The 25,751-nt window shown below is 37.5% G+C and overlaps 1 protein-coding gene and 1 long non-coding RNA gene across 2 annotated transcripts in view; one reads left to right on the forward strand and one right to left on the reverse strand.

Moving 5' to 3' along the window:
* Positions 1-25,751, forward strand: part of LOC134655447 (uncharacterized) — a 304,347-nt gene that overhangs the window by 13,568 nt on the left and 265,028 nt on the right. The window lies entirely within an intron of this gene.
* Positions 9,239-25,751, reverse strand: part of LOC134655392 (uncharacterized protein K02A2.6-like) — a 212,151-nt gene continuing 195,638 nt past the window's right edge. Inside the window, exon 2 of the mRNA XM_063510851.1 lies at positions 9,239-9,251. The gene's annotated coding sequence lies outside the window, so the exon portion shown is untranslated. The remainder of the gene's footprint in view (positions 9,252-25,751) is intronic.

The following is a 25,751-nucleotide window of genomic DNA, read 5'->3' on the forward strand; positions in this document are numbered from 1 at the left end:
ATGTCAGTTTGACGAAGGCAGTTGTAGTAAGGCTACTAGTACCATCGCCCACATTGTTAACTGTACATCGGTGAATCTCATGTATAGCTGGTCAAACCAAATTGGCAGTAAATAAGAACAAAAAAACTATAGGTACTCATCCTTTTCTTTTGGGTGCTTGTACTAGTGTAAGACAAAGCTAATATGATTCTCTCTGTCTATGTTTGAAATAAGACAGTCCTTTGACAATAACTATATTTTGTAACAAGGTCCACCGATGTACCTACAGTTAAGAGAGAGAGAGAGTGTAATTGCTGCTTGTACGCTTTGAGACAATAAGTTTATAATAAATAATAATAAAATAGCTTTTTATTTCTACATTTTTCAAGGTTACAATATTTTAAGTAGATTTAAGTTATACATTTTGTTTTAGTTATCTTATGTGGATCCCTTATGGGTGAAAACCTCCTCACACTTCTTCCATTTATTTCTGTCTTGAGCTGTATTAATCCATTCTGGACCCGCTACTGGGATAATATCATCTATCCAGACAATAAGTTTAACTCATACTAAAAAGTTGTTGATCGTGATGACTTTCTTTTTGACCTTTTCACAAATCAGTCGTCAAAGAAAATAATAAAAGCTCAAAAACCAATCTAGATACCAAATAATTCAATAATACATTATTAAGCTTCATTACTACACCAAATATTACTTCATCAATAATATTCTTTTGAACTAAAATAGCTATTAAATTCCAAAGGCCCTCAAAGAAACCTAATATCTTGTAATACTACAATATTGCTTATTTCAATCGGCTATAGATCCATATAAATAAAACATTTGGGGCTGTCCGCTAGATAAACGGTCTGGCTTTTGTGAGGTTACCCTGATATAAGAAAACATTGAAAAGTTGATATAGAGTTGTTGTTATAGGATTTGGTAAAAGGAGAAATTATGGTGAAATAATATTACAAGTTATGTAAAAAAATATAAAGTTCTATTTCGTATGTTATCTATCTCAGTTACTTAAAGGTTAGCTGGGTGAGATCCCTTAAGGGGATTTGAATTTACTGTATTCTCTCTGTGTTATATACTTTATTGTGCAATAAAGTGTTTACCTACTACTAAATTTATAGTTACTTAACTCGTTCGCCTTTCCTGTAGACATCGCAAGGATAAGGGACTCTAAAGATATTTTTTACGCTGCAATCTTACAGGCGGGATACATTTACCCAAGATACAGGCTATGCCTAGTTTGGGCACCCCTGTTCATACTGTTTCATATAAAAGTATCGCTGTATGCATGTATTACTGAATCGCGATTAGAAAGGGATTGAGATAGCTGTCAATCCATATTGATTTTGACGTAAGTGTATGGAAATCTGTTATTTCTAATCCCTTTCTGATCGCGGCATGATAATAACCTCAACTTCACGTAAAACCCATTTTTATATGTGCAATAAATTAATATATTTTCATTTTTTTTTCAACTTCATCTTTTAAAGTCAAAAATGCTTATATATAGTTGGTCAAGCAGATCTTGTCAGTAGAAAAAGGCGGCAAATTTTGAAAAATGTAGGGTCGAAGGAATATCGTCCCATAGAAAATTGGAATTAAGTATTACGCGCCTTTTTTTACTGACAAGATTTGCTTGACCAGTAAACATTTTTTCTGTAGGTATACGATATACAAATTTGTAGTTTTAAATCAATATTGGGCAGTTTAAATAAAAATATTTTCGGGTAAAGGCTGACAAAAATATGTGACATGCATCCAGACTGCACATTTTTTATTAATAAAACTGATGCTATCGACGCTCAATTGGCAAAGTGACATAAGAATAAAAAATATGTTTTTTGCTTTTTTTTTATTTGGCAGGGCGACTTGTACTACTACTTGACAGGTACTGTTTACAGACTAAGCACATAAATAGAACCGATGGTTTCCAAAGGAGTTCTCTAGAGCGAGACAAGAGTAGTATTATTGTAGAGTGGCAACCAGGTAGGTACACTTAGACGCAGCATGGGAGGGCTCCTAACAAAACAAGTAAATAGGTATGCACCTATCCTTGCCCTGTCACCTGTATCCTTACCACAAGTTTGACACTGGCATACTCGCTAGCGATTGCTTCAATTAACTCACAATGCATCTCTCTCGTACTGACTTTGGTGGAAGCAAGATGCACTGCGCACGCTAGGGTTTAAGACTGCATAAAACTCATGATGAGTTTACTGGTGATCTTGGTAAACGCTTTATAATGCGGCGTCTGCAATGAATAATGCAACCGAGATAAATTAAGCGCAAAGATAAGAGAGGGAGGGAGACAGAGAGAGAGTAGGTACAGAAATGTGAAAAACATCAGTTAGCCAAGTTTACCACTTAGACACCTTTGCTATGTTAGTGCACCGTCTATTTCGCTCGCAACTTCATATGTTTCATACGGTACACAAAAAAATAACATGCATATTCCGCTTTTAGCGGAGCGGGGTAAAAACAACTACAGTCGAATGACTCTCTACAAAGATTAAAAAAGGTTTTAGTACTTAAATAAAGATTATGAGGACGCGCTGAGCGTAGTACCAAAACTGTAAGTGAGTTCGGGTAAGTTTCGGACGTTTTTAGGTGGGTTGAGATGATGTTGGATTTTTTTTTCTCAGCTTGTGGATAGGGTATGGACATGATTCAATTACAGAATTGATAATAATGAAATGTTCTATACAATAGAATTTTATTATCTTTCTAGACGTCATAATGAGCGTGTAATGAGTGTTTAAATATAGGAAACAAAATAAATTGACAGCATTCTTTTTTTACCTGGTGGTGTAAGAACGGACGGGCCTATAAGTTCGGTCTTATTGCGGTTATCATAGAGTTTACTATTGCAAAATAACCGGTATTACCCACTGATTAATATATAAAAGAATTAGCCTAGGAGTAATTCGGGCTATCATATCCGACCCGATTTTTATTTTTTTGCATTTTTTCTGTCCGATCTTACACCATGCGCTAAATTTTCAAGAAATTATGGTTGCCAAACTTTAGATGTGGAGTCAATGAACCCGTGTAGGGTCAATGAACCACGTGGGTTCATTGACACCATAAGCGCGTTAGGTTGAAAAAAGGTGATGAAAGAGGATTTAAGGATAAAATAATATGAAAGTGGAGGAATGAATACGACCATTTTTAATCAGTCTGCGTTTTTATTATTTATAATGATGGTAACATATTTGTTTAAGAATAAGAGATCAATTAAGTATGTGGCGTTACTTAGTTAAGTGTAGCGATCGATACAAGATGATTTGGGAGCTTTATTGTAATTTAATATCTTCTATTAATCATATTTACCTAATACCTAATTTAATCAGAAATAATGGTAACACGAATAAAGTTTGAGCACCCTGAGAAAATAAGATCGTATGATTAGCATCCGATCTTTTACCACTTCGGATAAGACCGGATCTCGGCCTACAGGCATCGTATCAAAATTCCAAATATACAGATTTGTCACAAATTTAATAAAAATAACATGCAATCTGTAAAAGAAACAAATAACGCTTCAACTTGCCAGTTATTCAAGAAAAACTGGCGAAGGGTAATTCCGGACACAAATAAAAATCTCATTTTTTGGACGTTTGCACTTAACCGTATATCTTGCGACTTGTTAGTCGGAGCGACAAGTGCGTCCTGCAGGGGGGTGCGGGATAAAACAGCGCATTGCATCACCTTGCCAGCATTAAAAAAAAAGCCCCGCAACAGGCAGAAATTTGAATCATACGATCTTATCCGGTGTCCGATCTTAGTCGAACTCACTTACTGTACCAAAAAATATCCGGAATTAAGGACTTAAGTCCTATAATATGTATAGATAAAGTACTACCTACTACTGATATAAATGATATATAAATGTAATAAGTTTAAACAGTAGGTATCATTAAAAGCAATAAGGAAGTTATAAGGAAACTAGATGTTCTGTCTAGATCTAGATAGGTAAACTTATTATCTTAGCTTACTTAGCTGCGATGACTTGTGACCGTAATAATTGCGGCAGGGATGCGGGAATGCCGCAGCAGTAATGCCGCAACAGTATTACAGCTGCAGTTGCCATCCGAGTGTCGCCGGGTAATTGACGTTAATAGATATGGCGGCAGCAGCTGTCATTCCATAGAAATCTGTAAAAAAATCATATGTTATTTTTTTAAACTACGTGAATGTTAACAGATTAATTTTAAAAATTCTAATGAGGCGGAAAGCTCAAACCTTCGTCTTAAAGGTCACACACACACCAAAATTGTAAATAAACTTTGTTATTATTTGTAAAATACTTTTCTTTTAGTCATTTTTACTCGTACATCGCACACACATAGTCTTAAGTGCTATAGGCGCCAAAGTCCTTTATGGCATTTTTCGACATTTTTAATATTTTACAAAAAATTAAACGACAGAAAAGTTCCCAACTACCGAACCTGGTCACAAAATTTCCAGAGAATCTCTTAAGAAACGCGTTCTGCATAGGAGAACATTCGGACATACGAAAGCGTTTTTGCCCAAGCTGAAACTGAGACCTTCGCTAACGATTGGTCAATTAGAAAACTCCTTTAAACAGATATTAAATACTTTTTCTACTCCCGCACTTTTATTTGTCATTTAAAGGGTCGTGCACACACCTTTAAAGCCCTATCTTATAGTTGTCAAGACTAGTCTTTAGTCTATTCCCCAAAAAAGAATTCGTGCATACACGTAGTATCTTTGTGGCACTTTTACAATACTTTGTGTAATGGCCACTTAAAAAATACATTGTTGCCAACCTTATAGTCCTAACACACTGTCGCACCGCAACGCGACCTTGGTTCGTCGCACCCATAAGTGAGAGCGAGAAAGAAATATATCTTTCTCGCTCTCACTTACGGGTGTGAATGTCATATCTGACAAATAAGTGAACCATGGACATGTTTTTTTTTTAATTTCATTTATTCTTTTCCCGCTCGTACCCTCCATTTTTTGCTACTTCTTGAATATTGTGAATCTTGAATATGAATACTATGGTGCCTGTTGAATGAAAACTTAACTTTTGTGTTAAAAAACAGTGTGTCTTTCAAGTTAAAATGGATGAAGACAAAAACTTAGTGTCTACGCCTGAAGAAATATCAGTAATAGCACAAGAATCACTAAAAACAGGTAGATACCGTAGGTAGAAGTCCACTAGATGACATGAAAAATACTTGTTAAATTTACAATTTTATTTCAAAGCAAGTAAGTGTTTGGTCGTAGAAAAAGTATTGTATGCAACGTTGTTTAACTGAGTCAAAAAATACTCGTGGCGTCTTTATTAACAATTTGAGGCGAAGCCGAACGCGCCACTCGCCTTTTTTGACCCCTCTTAAACAACGGTTGCATAAAATACTATTACTTCTAATCTTACCATTAAACAAATTTCATTAAGATTGATCATTTAACTAGTCATCAAGCTTGTCACAGTGCCAAGATGATATAAATTCACACAAAATAGCACAAACTACAAACAAATCCAGATTGAGAAGGTCACGATCATTTGCTTCCTGTTGACGATGATTCCTTGCATTTTAATCACAGATAATCTGCCTTAGACTCCACAATGTAAAGCGTTTACGAAGATGTGCAAGCTTTTTTACTTGTACAAACTCAAGTTTTTTTTTTCCGAGTTTTCAATTTATTTTTGTGTCTGCCTAAGTATTCTCGGACTTAAATTGCATCCACCTGTTGGACTTCTTTAGGGGATGAATGCTGGGATAAAAATAATATACCCGTTTTCTATGTTATAAACTATCTGTGTGCCAAATTTCATGGATATCCACTCAGTCGTTTTTGCGTGAAGTAGGAAAAGACCTACAAACTTGCACAAGTTTTATATTTATAAGAATCCACTACCTATATAATATAGGTAAAATAATGTTACTGACTTGGCCTAGCATTTTACACAATAACACAATCCAGTTTAATATCTTTTGTTATGTGTGTAGTAGCTAAAATTGAATGTATAAATATAATCGGAATGTTTGAGAGTAGCACACCATATAATCAGATTCAGGCCTCGATCAGGCGTGGCTCACTCTGGGATTTCGTCTCGTCGCTACAAGTAAAGCCCACACCAATTTTGATGTCTAGCCATAGTAATTGCCGCGTACCGCTACGGAACGGCCTACTGCTCGCGCTTGCGCCACCTAGCGGTCATAATATCTGTCGTAATAGACGCGTTTTGTTAAAGTGAATCTTCTGTACCTAGTACTATTATTTATTCATTGCTTCGATGCATTTGTGTAGGTATATCTTACCTTTTTAGGTATAAGTAACCACATATTTTAATAGCAACACTCAAACACAAACCCAGCAAACATAAAATAATTTTATTACAAACGCACTGGAAACATGAAGCCATCATAATCGTCAAGTCATACACGGAAGAAGCCCACGCATGTCTGTCTGTCTGTCTACTTAAGAGCCTAAACGACGTCTTTTAGTACTACAGCCCGTCTTTATGTAAACGCAAGATGTTGTTTACATAGTACGTATTTAATTTAATGTGCTGTTTAAATGCACTTTATGACGGTAATAATATGCAGATGCACAAAAGAAATTGTGGAAGGTCATAGCGAGTGTAATGGGAGTTGTAAATATGTAAACGGACTAAGTGGCAGAAATATGGGAACACGACTTTATTATTGTGTTTTAGCGACAGGTACTTTTGTGTATATACTCGTGACATCTAATCAATTACAATGGATGGCGATTCAGATTTAAGAATTTGTTACGGTATTAATATTATAAGATTATTTAAATTCGACTTTGTGACACAATCTTTAATCATAAATTATGCAGGTATGAAACGTATGTCAAAATGAGTTTATATAGAAAATAGGGTATTTTCCTATTTTTAAAATGCATGAAATAAAACACAAGATAATTATTAGAAAAAAAAGATCGCAGTTATTTTTAAGCACAAGTCTTATTTAATAAATCGGATAGAAATTTACGTGAGTATAAAAAGTAGGTGAGTTGAACGTGACGTCACGATGTAATGTTTCATGTACATTCCATATAAGCAAATCGTTTTGACAGTTCTAAAAAAGAAACTGATTTGACTAGTAGGAAAATACCCTATTAGCCAAGTCTCTAGACACCAAGAGACGTCTGCAACGATTTTGATAGCGCACGCATTGCAAGTGTTACTTATACGTCATAATTTCATAGAAGTTTGACATTTAAAGTAACACTTGCACTGCGTGAGCTATCAACAAGGCTCGGGAAAACGCCCGTCATTTTGAAAACATTACCTCCGTCCAACACAGACTTCTTTATACCAATGTCAACGATTAAAATATGCCCCAATGACATCCTTAGACCTAAATTATGATTTGTTTTCAAAATGACGGGCGTTTTTCTGAGCCTTGGCTATCAAAATCGTTGCAGACTTCTCTTGGTATAACTCTATTAAAGCCGGCGTCATCTAACATTAACTAGTCCATCAAATGTCAATAGCCAGTCGTTACTCTTAAACAGTTTCACACTAGACGGAGTGTATCAAGTAATACAGCCTTAAGCGCAACTTGCAAGAACTTGCGAATTCATTTGTCTGTCTGGCAGTTCGTATAGGTAGACGTGGTGCATACGGTTTTGAAGAATAGCAAGTTTTCTTAAATTGGAAATTACATAATATTAGGGCTGATTTAGACGGCGCGCGAACTCGCATGCGATGTTAGTTACATTGCGGACCAATGGGGTTACAAAACTTCAACCGACCGATCAAATAACGCAATTTAATGAAACTCGCATGTGAGTTCTCGCACCGTCTTAAAGTGACAGTCCATTTCCAACTGCAGCTGCACTACTGTTCATTTTATCTCATGTAGAGCCAAGCTTCTAACCCTACACGCGCTAACTCTACAAGCCCTAACTTCAAACTCTACACCTTAGTCAGAATATTTGTGGACAAACACATTTGGATTTCTTCGCAGATGTATGAACTATGACTTACGCTGCGTCTTACGTAAGCGAACAACTCGCGAACGCGAAGCGAAGCAGCGCGGCGCGGCGGGCCCACGGCGTTTGCGTTCACAACGAGATCGCCCACATAGGACACTTCTGTAATCTAGATACATCGGGGTTTTCGGTGCAGGAATGTTTTACACTAGCCAAATAACAGGTAAAAACTGTAAAAAACGATACTAATTTAACATTTCTAAGCACATTTGGACCTTACTACCTACGTTTCATTCATAGTTTGGTAATTATTTTACAATAAACAAAGTTATAAATACACGAAATCATTCCCGCACCGAAAACCCCGATGTATTATGATAATCTATAGGTATTAAAAGATTGATTCACCCCGCACCGTATCACTTCGCTTCGCGTGTTGTTCGCCTACGTGGTATTCTGCATTACGGTTCGTATGGCCGTGTGTCACGCAGACGGGTACTGACCCGGCCGCTGCACTAGCCATTCACCCCGGCGCCGCTTGCCCAGACGACCTGCCACTGATGTTTATGAATATTTACACTGATTAGGCGGTTAAGGTTTTTGAGGAAAGTCTGCGGAACTTCCCGGCACTTATTCAATTTAAAATGTCATAACGATAATAACTTAAGGCCCTACTGAGGTTTTTGAAATGCGAGTAGGTTGGTATGTTACCTATAAAATATCATGAGTAAAATGTGTGGTTTTTTTTAAGTTCATGTGTTAGTACATAAAGAATCAAGATGTACGCCTGCATCACACCACACGACTGGTCATTGACTGGTATTTAACGGCTGGTCTGGCTTAGTGGGTAGTGACCCTGCCTGGGAATCCGTGGTCCTGGGTTCGAATCCCGGTAAGGGCATTTATTTGTGTGATAAGCACAGATATTTATTCCTGAGTCTTGGGTGTTTTCTATGTATTTATGTATTTGTATATTATATATATCGTTGTCTGAGTACCCACAACACAAGCCTTCTTGAGCTTACTGTGGGACTTAGTCAATCTGTGTAAGAATGTCTTATAATATTTATTTATTTATTTTTATTTATTACAGCCACGTTTTTATAGGTTAGGTTAGGTACTTTTCGATATTTCTTGTAAGTTCAATCTCAAAAATCATAAATTTAGAGATGTGCCACACGAAGACCTGTGAAGATTTTAATTTTAAAAGTTTTCCAACTTTTTAAAGTCCACTAACGCTTATTGTCTAAGGGCCAAGTACCATTTTATACAAGTCACATTTCAAGTGGCTTATGAGAAATGTTTCCAAAACTCGCCTTAAACTTATTTCAAATGGGTTTTTTACGTATGATCTATGTCACAAGGGATATGAAATAAATCATACGTAATAACCCTATGTCAGAGACTTCCGGTTTGAGCGCCATCTTGTTGGTTAGCTTCGCGTTTAATTCCTTTGTTTTTAGCTCATTAATATGGTTTAAAGTGTAATATTGATAACTTATTATACAGTAAACTAATGTGGTGGTGTGCTGTGAATGGAGAATTAATCTTGAAGCGCGTTTAACCACCGGTTGTCCACGTGCTTCTTGTAAAGTTTGCTATCGCTTTACAAGAGCGAATAAAATCACGGTACACTGTCTTGTACTAACCGTACAATCTAAATCGTATTACCTTACTACTATGACGGATGAGAAGAAGAAGAGCTAATGAAGACACCGTACACTGTCTTGTATTTTACAATTTCAATCGTATGACATCGCTACCACGACCTTGATACTGGCGAAATTGTCCCACTGGGCAGAAGCTATAATTTTGAAGAAGAAGAACCCTATGTCAACACAAAACAAATGAAAATTTTCTGGGCTAGAGTCAGTTTAACACACCTCTAAAGCATTTAGATAGTAGGTACATTAAATACCATTTAATAGGGTGCAGTTGCAGTTGAACTGCAAATTGTAATAAAAAAGCGTGCAGTCGTGACAAACACGTCTTGATAATCGCCGCTGGATGCTGTCAGCTTACCCAGGGCTGCTACTAACTCCATCAATGGGTGCTAACAAATTAGTTACCAATAGGGTATGTGATTGTATTTAAAATAAATGATTTCACACCACGCCAGGCGTGTCTCACTCCGCGATTTCGTCGCTTTGCTACAGGTAGCTAAAAGTACATCCGTTCGGCCCCAATTTAGGAGCAAGCCATAAGCCGCGCGTGGCGCTGTCGCCACCTAGCGGCCATATCTGTGCTGATCGTAACAGACGCGTTTTGTTAGAGAGTGAGTCTTCTGTACTTAGTACTATTATTTATTCTGTGACCATGCATGAAATAAAGCGCCAGATAATTATTAGAAAAACATAGATAGCAGTTATTTTTAAAGACAAGTTCTATTTAATAAATCGGAAAGAAATATAAAAAGTATGTGAGTAGACCGTGACGTCATTGTGTAATGTTTCATATAAATTCCATATTAGCAAATCGTTTAGAGTTCTACAAAAGGAATTGATTTGACTAGTAGGAGAATACACAATTCTTCAAACAAAAACGTCACTTTTTACACTGACATATTCTATCCATATCGTATCTTTAGCAAATTTTCGACGTGTGTTAAGTATTATAATAGTTTAAGATTTTATCCCACTGCCCTATAGGTACCTAATTATAAACCATTTATTTTAAATTCAATTTAACCTTCGAGGTTAGTCACCTACCTACCAAAATAATTTATTAGTCTGTCTCTTTGAAGTACCTATATTAAATGAATAGAAGTAAATGTTTTGGTTATTATCAGTGAACACATTCACTAACAATAATTAAGTTAATTAATTTATATAAGTAAAATTAATATTAGTATGAATGAAAACGTAATTTGAGGCAAATTAATATTCTAGCTTCTGAATATTTGATACAACTGAATAATATAAATTTCGTGAATTTCGTATTTATTGTTTTACTTGGAACAATGTTAATGTTGACCCAACGTGTAATCAGAATGTCAAATTAAATATTTTTTCTCATGCTCTGACAGTGGGTCGTTGTTGTTCTATGAAGTGTGCATAAAGTGATACGTTTTGGCTCTAGACCAATTTACTTTTCAAGTACGTTTATTTTTTGTTAAATCACGATAAGGAGTTAAAATTTGTTTTACAATAAATTGGTTGTACGATTTCCATTATATTTACTTCATTTAGCATAATATGTTTTTTTCTTAATTTATTTCAGCAATAAGAAATGACCATGAAAAAAAAACATTAACCCATACCGGACTTCATGACATAGGGTACTCCTAATATCTCTCTTTCTCATAGGGGTGGGGGGGGGCTGGGTCTAGGGGTATCGGATTGGCGCTTCCCATTTTCATGGCGGGACAACTTGGACGCATTCTACCCCAAATGGTGGGAAAATACCGATCCAGAGTCGAGTGGAGGAAACGAGGGGAGGCCTTTGCCCAACATTTGGTGTCCCACTGTTAAAATAGGATAATGAAAAAAAGTTGATCCTACATCCGATATCGATTCGAGGAGAATAGTTTGAGAACGCCACCGGGACAGTAACCTGCTGCTCCAACTCCAGGGTCCTGCTGTTCTGCTGTCTAATCCTGCTCCAACTACGACAACGAAACGCTTTGTGTTTCTCTATCTCTCTTCCATATAGGGTTGCCAGATCGAAAGGCGCTATTATCGGGAAAAAATATAATTTTTTCGGGATTTTGGGCTTTAAGTCGGGAAAAAAAACCATTCAAACTAAATTAATTGTATTAAAAACAACGATATTTTACATTATTGGCATTACGTCAGCTGCTCTGCCCACTCTCGCCACGCGCGCGCGCTGACGGGCTCGACGCGGGTCGCTTGCTCGCTCGACGACAGTTCGGAACTTGAAATTATTGTTTATAACGTGAAGCTGTTTTTCGGGACAATTTTCACTTTGTCGGGAATCGGGAACACATGCTAAAAATCGGGAGAATCCCGCCGAATCCCGACCATCTGGCAACCCTACTTCCATATAAGTATGACAGTGACAGTTGCGTTTCGATCGTTACGGAGCGTAAGCGATTGGCATGTTGGCTACGCGGTCTGGGCTGAATGAACGCAACGAGGGATCGATAGCCCACCTGTTTCCAGCCGGGCGTCCCTACACTACATCTACAACCACCGATATCGGATCGGACATTGTGAAAACGCTTCATCACTACATAGTATAAAACAAAGTCGCTTCCCGCTGTCTGTCCCTATGTATGCTTAGATCTTTAAAACTACGCAACGAATTTTGATGCGGTTTTTTTTTTAATAGATAGAGCGATTCAAGAGGAAGGTTTATGTATATTTTGTTAACCCGTGCGAAGCCGGGGCGTGTCGCTAGTTAAAAATAAAACATTCCTCGCCAACCCTAGGAAAGAGTATTTACTTTTAATCCGTCTTTATTCCTGTCCCGCGCTGCGTATTTGTCTCGTGTTTAACAACTCCGTCCTACTGGAAAAGAGATAGTTTCCGGCTGCGGCATTACTGGCTGGCGCAAATTAAAAAGGTACCCAATTAATAGTAAGTAGTGGGAAGGGTTTGGTAGGTTATTTGTTTGTATAATATACCTACCTACTAGCGACCACTAGCGACCCACGCACGGGTTAAACAAAACCTCAACAAATTATAGACCTAAACCTTCCTCAAGAATAGCTCTGTTAATAAGTGAAAACCGCATGAAAATCCATTTTGAAGTTTTTGAGTTTATCGCGAATAGACATAGGTGGGCCATTTTATTTAAAGTTGTCCCCTACACTTTTTTTCAAAATTGGGATTTTTTATATTATTTTTACTCAGAATCATGAGCTCTTTTAATCCTAATAGGAGAAAAAAAAGTGTCCGAAGATTTCCATAAATTTTTCGATCTTTCCATTCCGAAACCGCCACACAAAGTCTATGAAAAAATGGTAACGGAATGGGAAAAAACCTTGGGTCACTTTTTTTTCTCCTATTAGGACAGAAAGAGCTCGTGATTCTGAGTAGAAATAACATATAAATTCACAAATTTAAAAAAAAAAGTGTAGGGGACAACTTGAAACAAAATATGACCCAGGTACACATAAACAGACACACACGGCGGGGGACTTTGTTTTATAAGGTTTAGTGATGTTGTTTCATTTCATTTATATAAAAGGTTAAAATTAATCCGAAAAGAAATAAATCACGAAAATGTGTCTAATTTTTATTTACTTACATATTTTCAGTTATACATATATTGTTAGCCTGCATTATTATTGGGGTTTTGTGGGCCTTTGAGTGTCGCTTCGACCAAGCTATGATCTATTGTGACAGCCCTTTAAAGTTCACTACTGATGCCCGTTGAATCCAGGAAGCTCCAGATTCTTTGGGCCGTAATGCTCTGTACCTCATAGGGTTCCAGTATGTGTCGCCCTAGGTAGGTACTTCTTTTGGACATTAGTGGTCCGCAGGAACAGAGAACCTGCATGTCGCATCTTGTTTTTTCCCTATTCGGAACATGTGTTTGTTCAACTTGCAGTGTCCAGTCAAAATTCTAGTCACCGCGCAAGTTTTGTGTCTTTTGAGCCCTAGAAGCTCCTTAGCAGTTTTGCTGTTGAACCCTTTGATTAGAGCTTTCGAGTGTTCTTGTCCTCTGACGAACGCCTGCATACACATATAACAATAAAATTTTAGTTTAAAATAACTAGACATATAGCCGATGGGTTACCTACTAAACTTTACAGTCAGCAACTCACCAGCAATAGTTGCTAAGCGACTGAGGTGTTCAAAATGATCTTGACGCGACTTTATTGTTAAGAGAATAAGAGCGCGTCCAGGTAATTGTGAACACCTCGCCCGCTTAGCAACTTCTGCTGCTGACTGTACCTCGCCTTTTCTGTCGGTATTTGCTATCTTCCAATACACATTTATTTTACTTTAACATCATTATCATTATTATCAATTTCTAAACCATTGCGAACCATGTCAAATTGCAGGTTTACGATATCATTACACACAGACAGACGAGCGTAAACGCCCACGAGTCATCAAGTCATTACGATAATTTATCTGTATCGAAATATTATTTGCAGAAAGGAATATATACAGTTGAAATCCATACAAAGTTAGGACGGAACTGAATACGGTCCATTTTGTTCAATAAACGTGTGTATCATAAATAACTTCCAACATCTAAAAACGTGTGTTGTCCCGTTTTTAGATGTTGGAAGTTTTTTTATGATACAGGAGGCAAACGACCATACGAACCGCCTGATGGTAAGCGATTACCGCCGCCCATGGACACCTGCAACACCAGAGAGGTTGAAAGTGCATTGCCGGCCTTTGAGACGAAAGTACGCTCTTTTCTTGATGGTTTGAAGATCGTATCAGTCCGGTAATACCGCAGGCGACAGATAAATCAGCAGCAGCAATGATGAATTGAAAAAAAAAAACATATGGAAACTAGACTAATTATTTGCAAGGGAACACTAACATGTTAAAGTTATCGGATTTGAAAAAAAATCACGAACACATGTATATTTTCATTTATTTTTAGTTGCATATCCTTACCCGTTATAATATTAGTATAAAAAAGCTGACGAGCAAAATTTCTAATGGGAGTATATTTTTAGAGTAATAATTGAGTAAAAGGTCCTAATAACCCGCGCAACGGCCATATCAACCGTCGCGACTAGTCGCGAGTGTCACGCGGCGCGCCATATTTATTGTTACCTTCTAATTCCCTGGATTTTCATAAATAGCATTAGGTAGATAAGATCTACATGTTGTTATCAAAACACGAAACAAATAAGTAAATAAATAATCCAGTTATTAATAATAAAGACGTTACTAAGTGAGCATCAGGCCTAACAGTAACTATTGACATAAAATAATATCACCGCCCAATCGCCCATCTCGCTGGTATATTAAGGCTCATTTGACCGATATTACCTTTCGAGCAGTGATGTGCCATTTTCGGAAATTTTCCGGTAAATTTCAGTAATTTTATCCATTTTAATGATAAATAGATTAATGTAATATTTAAAACTTTCGCGTTTGAACACATATTATTAACTCACATTTATAGACAGATCTATCGCGAATTTATTTTATTACCTATTTACCGACGTTTCGACACAGGTTTCACTGGTCGTGGTCGTGGCTAACTGTACGGTTACCATGTAAGGTGTGGCGTCAATGATACAACTGTTGGTGTCTAAATACGAATATATTCTCTTAAACTAACGCGTACATGCTATTATATACTACCACTACGTACGTGTGTGGGTGAGGCATAGTACACATACTACACCTCCCCCCTTGAAGAAAAAAAAATGATTAAAATATAAAACTTAATCTATTTTTTTTTACGTAAGCATTGAATACATTGTAGTAAAACAATGATTACAAAAAAAAGGATTGTACATGAAAACAATCAAAGCAGTAAGTAGATAAATTCAAATTTAAAAGAAAATTAGACACAGATGAAATTAATGTGCTTATTAAATCAAAACAATTTAACTTACAATCATAACATACAATTGATAGCAAAATTATGGCATAAAAAATTATAATATAAGCAAATATTTATGAATGCCTTGATGACGAATCGAACCACTTTATTTTAATTACCGTTATATAACTTACTCTATGAAATATACCTACTTAAATACACAAAAATAACTTCATTTACTTATTTTTAAAATATATATTAAAATTAATGATAAACAAAATTTATTAAAAAAAACTACTAATATGTATGTTAAGTCTAATAAAAATGAAAACACAAAAAAAGATAAACACTTAAAAACTACACTAGACATATTTATTGAACTAAATTCAAAAATTACAAGAACTATTTCCAAATTTAGTAGTGTATTCGTCAATTCAATTCGTTTCTTCGTCCTTTTTAGTCTTACTTAGTTACAAACATAGGTTTGTTACTCGTCATTGGTACCTTATAATATCATTTCTAATTTTTTATTGTATACATTATCAGTTCCTTGCAAGTTATTTTATTATGACGTCATTCATTTAAATATATTTCCTTTGTTTTATTTTATTTTATTTATTCATTTATAGTGGCATCTTTTATGCTTCACTGAAATCAAAGATCAAGGGTACGCAACGCTTTTATAAACGTGGTCGGCCGACCTTACTATAATTATTTATTTATTTGCTCAGGATACAAGGATATTTATTTTTAAGCGCGCACATATACTATTTATTTATTCATACAGGCAGTTCTTTTAACACACCCATACATAATATCATTCCGTGTGTCCAAGGAGTCTCCACGATTGATACTCGACCGAATCATGGTCAGACCTCCAAGGATTCCGTGCCTGCCTTGTATCCTGGCGTACCCTTGCTAACCTAATCGCTCAAGGCCGCCTCTCGGGCCACCGAAGATGCGATAGATACATAATTATTTATTTTTCAATGACTTTCTTTCATTTCCCTCTCAAAATAAACCATCACTCAAAATGCAACCACATAATAACTCAAACACCATGAAAACTTTAACATATAAGAATTTCAGCAACTCTTAGTTGATCAGGCTAATCGTTCTTTGAAAAACTTACGTGTTTAAGTTTTCCCATATATCAATATTTTATCACTTTTCCAATAACATACAAATTCCATTTTACTAATAATACAATCGACAACCATGCTATCCATTATTTCACATTCCTTACCTTTCTTAAACTTACCACAAACATTCATTTACTATCATTTATACGAAACTTGTGCTCTTTAAAAACCAACGTTAAATCTTTTCTTAAACAAGCCCATACCTACAATACCACAGATCTTCTTTGCAATACCACTATTTACTTTAAAAGTCATAATATCCATAATTATAATACTTCGTCATTATTTTCTTTGTTAAATATGTCAGATCCGTGAATTAAAAAAAAGTCTTGTCCGATACAATTGTAACTCGCTATCATAAAAAAAAACACAATTCGAATTCTAATTAAAAATAAAGTACTTATGGTTAAAAGTCGGTACTGACATACTTTTATATTTTAAGATCTGAGATTTGAAATATTTTAATTATTACTTACTACTTATTCTTTCAATTTAATATCATTACAATAATGTTTAAGTAATCTAAATCAGTGTACGAACTATGAAATTAGAGATGAAATAACAGACGCCGCATACCGATCCCTTTAAGGAGTGCACGCGCCGCCGTTATGTTATGTGCCATATTTGTAAGTTATAAGGAATAAAAGCATGTCATTTTACTAAGTATAGGATATATGAAATTTAATAAAACGAAACTATCACATGTATGTATTTTAGACCACCCATATATTATGGTTTTGTCATCAAGCGGCATAGTTATACTTACTGAAATAGGATTTTATTCAATAGTCACATTAAAAAACTAACATAAGGACCTTTAATATAAAGTCCAACAAAAACGTTAAAATGTAGGTATCTATTATTTAAAAAAAATGTAACTATGGAGCTAACATAAAAAATAAACAATTAAAATAATTAAATGTCCCTTTTTGCACGGCACAGCACTAAACTACACTTATCACTTTATCGTTTTTCCACACACCAACCTACTCTTTCCTTGTAGTCCCTGGACCTCCAGACGCCACACTCGACCAAGGACACCAACAACTCCCTGCTGCAAACCATCATTACTAGCTTTGTCCCCGTCAGCATTTTACTTTTTATTGGAGTCTTTCTGTTGAAGTATCAAAACTGTCCACTTTTACCGTTTTTATGATACTAATCCGCAATAAAGTCATCCACCAATGTTTTACAACAACCTTCCGCGTGTAGAGTTCGTTTTAAATAATATGTATCTAGTCCTGGCAATTACTGTCCAATTATGCACGATTTTAATATATTCACTTATCCCATTTTCACTTTGCTCTGATTTAATCACAAATGTCCGACACAATTTTGTTTAACATAGTCCTTCAGCTTAAAATTTTTGATTTTTGTCCACGTCCTTGACTGGCAAGCGCAGCGCGCTGCCAGTGCAGCGCGAGGCCGCACTGGCAGGATCGCCATGTAAGGTGTGGCGTCAATGATACAACTGTTGGTGTCTAAATACGAATATATTCTCTTAAACTAACGCGTACATGCTATTATATACTACCACTACGTACGTGTGTGGGTGAGGCATAGTACACATACTACAACCATCAGTTTCTCACTGACATAAACGCCGTCGAGAACGTAATTTACTTTCTATACATCTCGCTCGCACTCGCATATTAGTGCAAACGGGATATATAGAAAGTAAATTACGTTCTCGACGGCGTTTATGTCAGTGACAAACTGATGGTAACCGTACTTATGTCCCAACAAAATGTCAAAACAGAGATTTGTGCAACCCCCCGCCCGAGATTTGTGAAACCCGACGAAATAAAACGACGACGAATAAATACACGATAGACCCGTCTATTTATTTATTTATTTATTTAAACTTTATTGCACAAAAGAAAACTTATCGTACAAAAGGCGGACTTAATGCCAAAAGCATTCTCTACCAGTCAACCTTAAGGCAAAGCAGAGAGATTGTGGGCGGTGCAACTGCTACTACTACTAACAAAATTTAATATAAACCGCAAAGCTAATTTAAAAAATTTTACACACATAATATACACGATACATATAATATAAATACATATACCTAACAATTTAAATATATACAATAAAATATATAAATTATATAACTAAAACTAGGAATCCTTCATTCTAGCAGCAAAGAAAGCACGTACCGATTTCTTAAAAGCGAACTTGTTTGGGGCATTTTTAATACTAAGGGGGAGTCGGTTCCAAAGGCGCGCTACCTGCACGCAGAACGAATCTGACATGAAGCCAGTACGATGTGGAGGGATGGATAAAGACATATTGCCAGAAGAGCGAAGCTGACGGTCGCGAGAAACGCCGTAGTATTGAAAGAGGGACTTGAGGTATACAGGAGAGAGTGGATCGTTTAGGACAGAGTATAGAGAGCAAAGCATGCGAACACTGCGTCGTTGACGGATGGGAAGCCAGCCAAGCTGGGAGCGGTACGCAGAGACATGATCGTACTTACGCAGGCAAAAAATGAAACGAATGCAGTTATTGAGAAGGCGATCCAACTTATTGAGAAGTTCTTCAGATAGGTCCGGATAACACACATCACCATAATCAATTATAGGTAGAATTAGAGTGTTTATAAGGAGAATTTTAGTCTTAATGGGCAAAAAGTGCTTTAGCTTGTTTAGTGAATGAAGAGAACCCATAACTTTTCGGCTGACCTCAGAAACCTGCGCTCTCCAATCCAACGAACTGTCGAGCATAATGCCTAGGTCCTTAACACTGTGACTAAATAGAATTGGTGAACCGTTAAAGTTTACTGGTGCAATAGTGTCAAAATCCAGTCTGGCGACCTGTCGAGAACTACCAATAACGATAGCTTGGCACTTAGACGGGTTCACAAAAAGGCCATACTGCTCAGACCACTGTTGGATGTGCAATAGGTCCAGATTGAGCCTATCAATCGAACTCGAAATATTAGTCACTTCACACTGGTCGTAAAGCTGCAGATCGTCGGCATACAGGTGGTGGGAACAACGAAGGCCAGGAGTGATAAAATTTATGAAAGTGGAAAAAAGGAGCGGAGACAAAATTCCGCCTTGAGGCACGCCAGTCGCAAGATCACACCAATCAGATAGAGACTTGTCGAGCCTAACCGCTTGTTGGCGACCACCCAGATAAGTCGCGAACCAGTTAAGGGCTGTCGGAGACACATTCAGATGCTTGAGCAGGGCAAGGAGGATATCATGGTCAACGGTATTAAATGCGTTGGAGAAATCTATTAAAACAAGTATCGTGACCATTTGGTTCTCCATGCCCTGTCTGATGTCTTCCGTCACCTTAAGAAGCGCAGTGCAAGTGCTGTGACTAGGACGGAAACCTGACTGTAAGGGGCTCAACAAGTTATGGGAGTGAATAAAACGGGACAGTTGCTTGTGAGCCACCGCTTCAGCTATCTTAGAGAGAAAAGGGAGGATAGAGATTGGTCGGAAATTGCTAAGAGTGGAGGGATTGCTAACTTTGGGCAGTGGAATAACAAAAGCCTTACACCAAAGGGAAGGAAATTCGCCATTGGCCAGTGAGCAGTTGATGATGTCAGCTATTGCAGGAAGCACACAGTCGAGAACTGAAATAATCATAAAACGGCTGACATCATCCCAACCCACGGCTTTAGACTTGATGGCTGTAATTATGGTCTTTATATCAGAGACAGAAACGGGAGAAAATGAGAAAAAATCTTTGATAGGGGAAGAAAGAGACGAAATGTTAGAGAGAGTGGTAGCCTTAATCCGATTGTCAAGAGTTGCAGCAGAAGAGAAGTGTCTGTTGAGATCATTAGGTGAGAAATTATCATTAATGAACCCATTAGCAGGTTTTCCCAGACCAAGTCTATAGTGAGTTATTAAATAGATTATTGATTGATAGATTTACAGAATTGTAGTAATAGTTTATAGTTTGGAACAAATTAAAATCACCTTTGATTTTTTTATGGCAAGTAAGATAATATTGATAGTTTACATAAAATGTATAGGTACTGCCGTTTATATTACTTGAGTAACTTTTTTAGTGATCTGAGTTTAATCAGTTATTATTTTATTAAATACCTATAATTTAAATGTATTGAAAGCGTAATAGTCCTGAAAATTACTAGTAAAAATAATTGTTTAATATTTTCATTTGTTTGGACCAGGGGCCCGTTTCTCAAAAGATTGTAACTTGTAATACATTTCTAACAAAAGCTGTCTAAATGTGGTATCCGCTTGTATTACAAGTTACAAGCTTTTGAGAAACGGTCCCCAAATCTCAGTTACAGGGTATCACAGCACATCACTACCCCTAAACATAGATTGCCAACTATCCACCGACCTACGAAACTAGACTCCGCAAGGAGCCGCGACATATCCGTATATTAATAAGGTATTACACTGGGTATTACGGTTTTCTGAGGACGGTGGATAAGGTATAATAGGTAATTTGGGGAGATTTCAATGTTTGATGAGAGGAAGGTGAGTAAATGTGGGGAAGCAAAATATAGTTCTTGTACAGTCGCCATCAGATATATCGGAGCGGCCAAGGTGTTCACAATATCTGAACACGCACTCTAACGCCTTGACAATAGAGGCGTGTTCAGATATTTGTGAGCGCCTTGACCGCTCCGATATATCTGATGGCGACTGTACGATATAGGAGGCAAACGAGCAGACTGATCGCCTCATGGTAAATAATTACCGTCGCCCATGGACACCTGCAAAACCAGAGAAATCATCTATGTGTTGTTATTTTCCCCTTATAAACAACAATAATAAAACACTCATAATGCATTTTATTAAACCATTACATATTATCACATTATTTTCTCTCTAAAGTAATTTTAATGTATTATTTAGTTCCCGTTTCGAGCGGGTAACGGCATTTATTCGATTTACATTAAGCCATGTTTAATTATGACTTCATTATCATTATTTTAATTTAACAATATTGGAAATGATTGCGTCTATGAGTATTAACATAGGTGTAATTTTAATTTAGTTGCAGTTTACAGCTGCATAAATGATATTGAAAGTAACATTATCATTTAGGTGACTCAATAAAAAGATAGAATATTTTTCCAATTGAAATGTATAATAATAACTTAGCTGTACCTACTCGTATATGCTCCGCGTTTGTTAGATAATGTAAACCGGTTTTTAACTATATAAAATTTCGGTTTATAACCGGTTTTTCATACAATTAAAAACCGGTTTACATCCCTAATTTGTGTCGTATATTTTATTGCGGACGTTGGTGCGTCAATGTCTCTTGAGCCGCGGTGTGACCAATCCTTTCAGTTTCATAAACTGTTTAAAATCTCATTCTACATAAATGTCTGTGATTCTAACATATAAAAACATTGGGTCTTAAAGCAGTAGTAGTAGTAAACTCTTTATTGTACAAAAAGACATATTAAATATAACAAAAGAAAAAATAGTAAGAAGTACAAAGTCTATTTATTAAAGTCTATTTTTACATTTAAATTTAACCAAGACTGATAGATATACCAGCGTTCTTGTCTTTAAAAGAGTATGTAGATACTATTTGTTATATGTAATTTATTGTTCCGTCGAGGAACAGATTAGTATTAATTAATTTCTATGCATATTTAGATAGGTATTTTTTCTTACATACAAAGCAACACAATTAGGATAGAATATATTTTCATGTATGTTAGCGAGATGTTTTTGAGTTGGCAACTACATTTATCTCAAAGCCCTTACTTCCGGCGCGACCTATGACCGCGCCACCTAGCGAAGATAAAAAAAACTTCTCCTGCCGTTGAATCGAAATGGCTGCGATCGCTCCGCGCTCCGGTTAAAATAATTCATATCTCGAGTTCTGTCGCTGCAATTTAAGTGAAAATCAACCAGAAAGTACTCAGTGACCCAGTGCCCCTCATGGATATATGCAGCTGTCGATAAAAGCAGAGGATTTCCAAATCACCATACATAGACCACCACGCGGTCCGCCAAGGCGCTTCTGGATTTATGTAAGTTTGACCTCTCAATATATATCGCCGCTACATAGTTTTTTGATCCGTTCGATCCGGATCTTTCTTTCTCTGGTTGTGTTGCTTTTGTAATTTGCGGTATTTCGTACCCAGTTTTTCATTTAGACACGTTTGTAGTTCAATTTAGTATTGTCATTTCCGCCATCTTTGTCTCGCAAAATGGTCCCAAACCCTACAGACGGCAATGCTGAAGCCGACACATCGTGTATTACACAAGACATATTCGAACGAGATCTAATTCTCGACGAATTAAAGAGAACATTACAGTTCGCAGCGACAAATACAGATCAATTCCGTTCACGAACAACAGATTTAACAGTGCATCAGCGAAAGTTTACTAAGATTCAAACTAAAATCGAAAAAGCGTTAATTAAATTGCAAAGCTTCAACAAAGAAGCCAATATTAAGATTCGTAACGATTTTAACGACTTGTATTACGCGATAGTTACACATCTAAATAATCTAAAGGAGGTAGACGTAGAAAGGCGTCGCGCGAGCCGCGTACTTACCCCCAACGATACGCTTAGCAACGATCGTCGAAATTTACCCAAATTATCGCTTCCCGAATATCACGGTGAACCGACTGGTTGGCCTGCCTTTTTCGATTTATTTCAATCGCTGGTACACAATAACAATGCCTACACGGATGCGGAGAAGTTTAGGTATTTGCTCCTTTCCGTTAAAAACGAGCCACATAATTTAATTAAATCAATTCCCATAACGGAAAGTAATTATGCAATTGCGCTCGATATTCTAAAGTCTCGTTATGACAATAAACGCATTATCGCATCACAACATCTGGACAAGTTGTTCGATATAGACATTTGTTCCGCGCGATCAGCTGTTGCTATGAGAAATTTACTAAATGTTTATCACGAAAACATAAAGGCTCTGGAAGTAATGGACTTTCCGGTTAAGGAATGGGACTTCGTTCTGTTAAATTTATTGTTACGTAAGATTCCCGTTAATACCCGAAAAGAATATGAACGTTCCTTAACCAACCCGGGCGAAATACCTAAAGTTCAAGGCCTAATTGCTTTCCTCGAACGCGAACTTTCCGCGGAACAGATGATTTCAGTTTCCAATACACAGTCCACTCGAAACAATTCCTTAAGCAGTAAAAATAACCCAAATTTAAATTCAAATCAAATAACACCCAAGCGTGTTTTTGCAACAAGTACGGCGTCAGCCCAAAGTCGACCTTACAACGATACAAATAAGGTTCGATCTTGCTTGAAGTGTAAAGGAATGCACTCACTTAATAAATGTTTGGAGTTTCTAGACTTATCAATCAAAGATAGATTTGCATTTGTTCAAATAAATAATGTATGTTACAATTGTTTATGCCCCGGGCACCACTTAAGGAATTGTAAATCAAGTTTTAAGTGTCGTAAGTGCAATAAAAGACACCATACGTTAATTCATTTAGAATCAAACATTCCGCGATCGGCTATCAATGAAGCTGCGGAATCAGTTGCCGTCTCGCTCGCTCTTACGGAGCAGCCCGGCCCTAGCAGCCCGTCTGCAGTTCACGGCGTAAACGAACAGAGTTTAGGTAATGTAGGTAAACGGCCTAGCACGGTTCTATTGTCAACAGCGTTGGTTGACCTTTATTACGAAGGCAATAAAATTGCTACTATTCGCTGTATGATAGATGGGGGTTCACAAGCAGCTCTAATTACAGAATCGTGTATGCAACGACTTAATTTACCGCGACATCACGATAGCGAGCCTTTGGTCGGTGTCGGCGACTTGCCGCTGGAACCTAGGGGTACCTTCGTGTGCTCAATTTCGCCTAAGGGCAAACAAAGTCCGATTATTCCGTTAGAGGCTTCTATTCTGGCGAAGTTAACCCGCGAAATGCCTAGTGTACCACTAGCACCTCTCGCTGATTGGCCTCATTTGCAGGGCCTCGCTTTGGCCGACCCTGAATTTCATAAACCTCAGCCGGTTGATATGATACTAGGCGAGGATATCTTCATGGATATTGTTCGCGATGGCATTGTCAGGGGTAAACCTGGAACGCCCACCGCAATTAATAGTGTGTTTGGTTATTTGCTAGGAGGTAAAGTGAACTTTACTTCCAATGTTTCGACTCCACGCCATACTTGTTTTACGTCGTTCGACAACGACAATCTTCAGAAGTTTTGGGAGCTGGAGTCAGTACCAGAGTTGCGGAGTTACACTCCCGAAGAAAAGCTATGCGAATCCTTTTTTCAAAAGACGCATAAGCGCGACGACACAGGGCGATACGTAGTCGCTCTGCCATTCAAGCCCGACGCACCGCCGCTCGGCGAGTCTCGGCAAATTTCTCTAGCACGATTCCATAAATTGGAATACCGTCTAGAACGTAACCCCCAGTTGAAGGCGGATTATCACGCGTGCCTCCAGGAGTACGTGGATCTCAACCACATGGAGCTCGCGGACGATAACCCCCCCACTGGCGCGAGTTATTACCTACCCCACCATTCTGTGTCAAAAATTTCCGAAACTACACGCACACGCGTAGTATATGATGCTGGGTGTCGCACGACAAGTGGACACTCCTTGAACGACACCTTGTTGACGGGTCCTAAGTTACACTTAGACATCGTTGACGTTCTTCTAAAGTTCAGAGTGCATAACATTGCATTTTGTTCCGACATCAAACAGATGTATCGCAATATTCTTGTGCGTGAAAGTGATAGGGACTTTCAGCGCATCCTTTGGCGTCAATCGCCCGAGGAGCCTCTGCGCGACTATAGGCTTCGTACCGTTACATTCGGTGTAAGTAGTTCCCCCTATCTCGCATTACGCACAATCAAACAGCTAGCTCATGATGAAGCTGAGCGTTTCCCACTCGCCTCACCAGTCTTACTAAATGACGTCTTTGTCGACGATGTGGTGACCGGTGCAGATACCATAGCCGAGGCCCTCGCTCTGCAGCAGGAGCTGATAGGTATTTGTGCCACGGCCGGGTTCGAATTACGTAAATGGCAAAGTAACTCGCCCGCTATTCTCGCTGGTACGCGATCCCCAGATTCTCATGGTGAGCGGCGCGATAATGTTCATTTTGCCGAAATGGAAAATGACAAAGGGGTCAAAGTCCTTGGACTTCAATGGAATCCGGGATCAGACTCATTTAGTTTCAAAGTACAAAGTACTTCTAAGGCCTGTACGAAGCGGGCAATTCTCTCGGAAATTGCAAAAATTTACGACCCACTCGGGTTATTATCTCCGGTAACATTGTTTGCCAAACA

This window comes from Cydia amplana, chromosome 16 (assembly GCF_948474715.1).
Source record: "Cydia amplana chromosome 16, ilCydAmpl1.1, whole genome shotgun sequence".
In the NCBI taxonomy this organism is placed as follows: Eukaryota; Metazoa; Arthropoda; class Insecta; order Lepidoptera; family Tortricidae; genus Cydia; species Cydia amplana.